This window comes from Myotis davidii, unplaced genomic scaffold (genome assembly GCF_000327345.1).
Source record: "Myotis davidii unplaced genomic scaffold, ASM32734v1 scaffold313, whole genome shotgun sequence".
In the NCBI taxonomy this organism is placed as follows: Eukaryota; Metazoa; Chordata; class Mammalia; order Chiroptera; family Vespertilionidae; genus Myotis; species Myotis davidii.
Genome location: NW_006286275.1, coordinates 170,203 through 176,356, shown reverse-complemented (window position 1 = coordinate 176,356; position 6,154 = coordinate 170,203).

Below are 6,154 nucleotides of genomic sequence, written 5' to 3'. Positions count from 1 at the left end.
GTCCAGGTGCAAGCGAGAGGCGGCCACCTGCAGCAGCGGGGTGAGTTCAGCAGAGAGAAGCCGCAGATAGGACTAGATTTCTAAGTGCTTCAAGCAGCCAACCAGGATACAGATGCCAGTGTCTGGGCCAAGAGGACTGCAGGGGAAGGTCCACACTGCTCTGCCCGCTGCGTGGTTAAAGAGAGACCCGTGAGAGGCAGAGGAGGAGGAAGCGGGAAGGGGCACCATTGTAAGCAGGCTTCCTGTGCCCTGGGCCTGGCGAACTGATGGAGCTCACCGTTCCTCTCACTGGTGCTTTTGGGCATTTGGCAACCCCATCATCAGTGTGGACCTTCCCCTGCAGTCCTCTTGGCCCGGGCACTAGCATCTGTATCCTGATTGGCGGTTTGAAGCTCCTAGAAATCTAGTCCTATCTGCGGCTTCTCTCTGCTGAACTGACCTCGCTGCTGCAGGTGGCCGCCTCTCGCTTGCACCTGGATCTCCTCCAGGAGAGAAGGGACCACCTCTGAGGGCCTGGTCCACCTGGACCCAGAGCAGCTCTCCTTGCCTCGGCTGCCCAGCCAGACCACTTTTCTCTAAGCGGGAGGCATCCACCTTCAGTCCCCCCTGACCCTGTAGCTCTAAGATTTGCAGATCCAGGTCTCTGGTTCTGTGGGGTGGTACCATGGAAGGCCCTTTTGCAGGACTTGAAGAAAGTGCTACGGGTGGGGTGCCCTCTGCATCCCCACCTGTTACCAGTGAAGTGGAGTTCTTGCAATGTCGCAAGGAGAGGAATTTCCTGAGACTCACTCAGGGAGGATGCATGATCTTTATTTCTGTGGATTGAAACCCCTGGGTTTCCAATGTCAAAGTTTCCTCCATCCCGCCATGGGAAAGGTTCACTCTTGTCCTCAGTAACACCAGAATTCAAACCAGTGTCCAGAGTTCCTGTTCCATATTGAAGTGCGGTCCAGGCCAGCATCTGGCAGGTTAGCTCGTGTTCCCAGCTGCATGCAATCCATTGTGTGGGGGGTCCACACGGCCACAGGCCATGCAGCTGCTTAAGGCCACCTGACAGGCTAGCACACAGGCAAGTGTGGGTCACGGAGCAAGCGAGAAGCAGGAGTGCCAGAGCAAAGCAAGAGAGAGAAACTCTTTGTCCGGGGACTAGAACCAGGAGCTCAACCAATTAGTAGTTAAATTGGTAGTTAAATTAGTAGTTAAGATTTCGCATGCTTGCATTGGGGTCCACCCCCCTAATCAATCCATTGTTCCCAGGCTAGACTGGCTGGCAAGCACCTTCCCTCTGTCACTCCTACTTCACTGCGCATGCCCCTGTCTCCCCACCTGTTTCATCCCTTTCCCCAGTGACCTGCAGGGAATGGACAGGTGGTTCCCTGGGGAGTGTGAAGTTGTAGCTTCCTGGTGAAGCTGCCCAGATTACGTTTTCTCCAGTCTTATCTTCACAATGGAAGGCAAACACTAATCCAGTTCCTCAAAGATGTACAAATTATGTTTATATTTACAACACGTTTATATAATGATTTGCTGACATTAGGTACCGACGCTTGATTCAGAGGGATAGGATTTCACAACAGATGGGATGTGAGGATGAATAAATGAAATATAAGTAAACCTTGAGCAATAGACTTCATCCATAGTGCTCTTTTTATCATTTCTAAGTGATGTGGCCTATTCCATTCCACTCTGGTTTTATAAATACTCCATGTTTCATAGGTAAAGAGATCACTTTAACTACTAGTAGTGACAGAGGAGGACTTATCACGCAGTCCAGTGTGTAATGAGGCTGCTCGGTGCTAGATGCTAGAGGAATAAAAGCCAACAGCACAGGGTCCCTGCTCACAGCAGTTCCCTTCTTCGTCGGGGGAGCCTCGCAGGGCTCGCTAGAAAAGGAGCCAGGGCCCAAGCCTTGACAGGCGACTGCGACCACGCACCAGGAGGAGCACCAGGAGGACTAGCCTGCAAAGGTCATTGCAGCCGCAGGGAGCTGGAGACGCAGGCAGGGCAGTCCCCGCAGGGCCCCCTGTGCTAGCAGGTTGTATTCCACCCTTGGCAATGAGTGAACACGGAGCATTTTAAGGGGACAAAAAACCTAATAAGACCTTTGTTTTCAAAAGATCCTTCTTGGTGGCAGGCTGGAGAATGACATGCAGGGTTTTGAGCCTGGACGTGGGAATGCACAAGATCCTAAGACAATCAACATGAGCGAGATTAAGAACTGGGCCAGTGGAAAACTGCTTGGAGAACTGTTCACCCGTAATGCAAGCTGCATGTATTCACGTCCAGGCTAAGATGCTATAATAGAAAACCCAAAAGATTGTGGCTTAATCAATAGGTATAGATGTTTCTGTGTGTCACATAGTAGAACACACATGTAGGGCAAGGGTAGCCGCCTGCTGCCTGTTTTGTAAATAAAGTTTTATCAAAACCAGATGTACCCATCCATTGACTTATTGTCTCTATTTTTTTCCCTCTACAACAACCAAGTCAAATAGTTCCAACAGAGACTGTACAGCCAGAAAAGCCTAAAATACTTACTGTCTGACCTTTTACTATCAAAGCAACCTCTGGTTTAGTGCAAATAGCTGTTTTTGAGCCTCAGGTCGCCCAGGGCCCGGGGTGAGGTGGTAAGCTCAGCCGTCTTCAACCTGGGCCTTCCACAGGGGGTCTAGGAAAGGTACTGCAGGGAATACTAGTTGGTAGGAGAGCACCTGAGCCTGCTCTTCACCAGTAAGTCACCTGATGCTCTATGGCTGCAGAGGATGCTGGGAAATGCACTCTCTAGACACCTGGCCATGGGGCCAACTGAAATTCATCACTGCCACATTTCATCTACTCTGCAACACACAGACACTCACATACACATCTCCGAACTCAGCACTCAGCTTACAATCACCCCATCAACTCTGCATCTTTCCAGAGTTGAACTGCATGTTCGTTGCAGTAATCTGGGGGCATTCTCAACATGAGGCTACTTTACATTACATTTCATTCTCTGCTGGAGACTTTTTTAAAGCTCGGTGAGTATGAATTCAGACCACAAATCAATGTAACAGCTCCTGCTTCAAGTTTGAAGGGTAAGTGCCCTTTTTTTTCTGTTTCCACCAGACGGGGGGCGGGGGTGGGGCGGGAGGGCGTGGAGAGGGGGCGGCACATTCCCAGCCACCCCAGGGGTGTGTGAGGTGTGCCTCTCATTTCCTGTTCCCTTTGCTATCTCACCTTTGTCTGGGGTTACCTCTTAGACTCCCCATTACTGGATGCCTTTTTTTAGGGATAAGGTAAAATCTAATACATCTTATAATGGTGGTGTCTTGCATTATATGAAATACAGTAAAAGAATACAAAAGGAGGCTACTTACTAGCACACAGGTTAGCAGTCTGCTCCAGGTGTTGGGACATCCACTAGAATTTTAAAGGATGGAGAAAACAAGAGGTAACGCAAACTCTTCTCAGTGAGAGGATGAAGCAAAGTTGGAGCAGGTGTTTTGAGAGCTGCTGTGTAGTGGGATCTGAGAGGTGCAGACTTGAACTACTGAACTGCCTTCTAAGGAGTTTGGAGGGTGGTGTGTTCTGAGTTTGTTGCTGGACGTTTATTGTGCTAAGTGGTCTGGGAAGGTGGGGTGGCATGGAATTGCTCCAGATTTTACAAGAGCCACGTATGCCAACAGCTCATCTCCCCCACCAACCTTCTTCCATACAGCCCCTTCCTCTAAAAAAATTGAACAGAAAAGAAAAATATCAGTGAGAAGGGTCTCCAGACATTCTGTCTGCTCATGGTGGCCACATGTCTCAGATGGGTCGTGAGTGAGAGGGAGGAGGGCACAAACCAGATGCCGCGATGGGAACGGAGGGACGGCAGGTGCAGGGGGAGAACTGCTACGCAGGACTGAGGCGCCCCTGGCTCCTGGCTGTGATGGCTCGGTGGGTGACAGCGCAGTGAACTGAACAGAACACACGTAGAAACACACTTGCAGAGGGGAAAGCAGAGAGAAGTGTGGCTACTTGGGCATCATATTTGAGGAATCTGTTCATCCCACAGGAAGAAAAGGAGCCAGGAAATGGGTACCCTCTGCGCTCAAGAAAACAGCTTTTCTTTACATGTTAATGGCCAATGAATAGTCCCCTGGGGACAGACGGGAGGAAGGTGAGGTCCTTGAAGTCCGGAGGCCAATAGCCTTCACAGTGAGCAGACTGACGATGACTGACAGGACGTGCGCCCCTGACTTCAAGGTCAGCGGAGCGTGGCCTGGGGGCCCAACAGGCTGAGCCTGTTCTGTAATTAAAATTCTACCCAAACCCACGTCTCCACTCCTAGCCTCACACTCTGTAGGGTGAGCACTGCCACGTTCATGCACAGGTGCCGAGCCTCGAAGAGGTCAAGGTCACTCCTCGGCCTCCCATGAGTTGTGACTCAGGCAATACAGTCTCCTCTGACTCTCACAGGTCACCCTCTAGTTCTCCCTTGCAGCTTTTTTGTTATTCCCGACATTATCTTTTCCTACTAACAAGACTAGCCGTTTCCAGGAGGGCAGGATCCTGTCTGTCTCGCCCTCTGTTATGTCCAGTGTCTCCCAGAGCCCCGCACAGAAAAGGAGCTCGGTCAACAGCAGGGGACTGATGGACAGACTTCAGCTGACGGTGAGGAGCTAAGCGTGACCTGACCCGGTCAGACTCCTCTCCACAACCAGCCCGCCGCGCTGGGCACACAGCTGCTGCTGCTCAGCGCTACTTCTCTTCCTGGCGCCATGTCACTTAGGACCCCCTGACTCCCCAGTTTCTCTGTCCTTCACTCCTTTCCCTTTCCTCCCCCACCCCTTCTTCCTTGATTCTGTAGCCCTTTCTTGATCTACTGCATCTTCTCCTCTGACAAATGGTCTAAAATCAATTACAATTCGAGGGATTTAGCACCGTCATAAAAACTGAAACATCAACATAAAACAGAAATGCCAGCGTCTTTCAAATAAATACGCTGCTTTATTCTGAGAGGTGCGTCCCCCACGACTCCCGGGCTTCTGAACTCACATAATTCAAGTTTCCATTCTCCATAGAAATAAATTGGAATTCTGAAGATGTGTTCCCGGAGCGTGGAAACACACAAGCATTGAGACCTCGGGGCCTCATGAGGGTGGGGTTGCTATGACAGCTGCGCCGCCAACATTTTCCCACTCGCATTTTCTGATTCTACAACATGTTTCATAATCAAAGAGGGAACCTGTTTGACTGTCGCCTCCTGTTTTCGAAGCATCGGCTCCAATATTTCACAGAGAACTTTCTCCTCGTGACGAGGGCAGCGGTTGGCACCCACACGTCTCCACCTGGAGGCACGCTTGCCAGCACCAGCACCAGCATGTAGTGAAGGCTTGCGAAACATGGTCACAGGATGGGAACAGGAGGTGTGGGACTGGTCTTACAGGAGGATTCCCTGCAGAGGTACCGATGTTCATACACAACAGGGAGGTCACATGGCCCTGGGTGATGAGGAGAGCGGCTATTTCTGTTGACAAGATAACTTTCGCTATGAAATGAAAATAGCACAAATCTAATCTGCCGTTTACTCGGCCAGCAAGCTTTGGGGGCTGGGGCTGGGGGTGATAATTGTTTAATTTTTCTGTGCATAAAATGAGACAATTTTATGTGGCATTGTTTGAAATGTGCATGAAATGTAACCATCTATATTTGAATATGAGGGAGGCCATGCCATTGAAAACATTTTAGCAGAGTAAGAGGAAGTAAAAAGGGCATGTCTTTATTTTGTGTAGCACATGTCTAGCTGAATGCTGAAAGTACCTCTGACTTTATGTGGGGTTATTTTTTTAAGTTGATGATATAGAAACAGAGACTGAGGGAAATCAAGGAAATATTAGGTTGAGCAACTATCTGCCATTTTGGCATTGTTTGAAATGTGCACGAAATGTTACCATTTATATTTGAATATGAGGGAGGCCATGCCATTGAAGACATTTTAGCTGAGTAAGAGGAAGTAAAAAGGGCCATGTCTTTATTCTGTGTAGCACATGTCTAGCTGAGTGCTGAAAGTACCTCTGACTTTATGTGGGTTTTTTTTTAAGTTGATGATATAGAAACAGAGACGGAGGGAAATCAAGTAAATATTAGGTTGAGCAACTCTCTGCCGTTTTGTAAAATTACTTTTTAC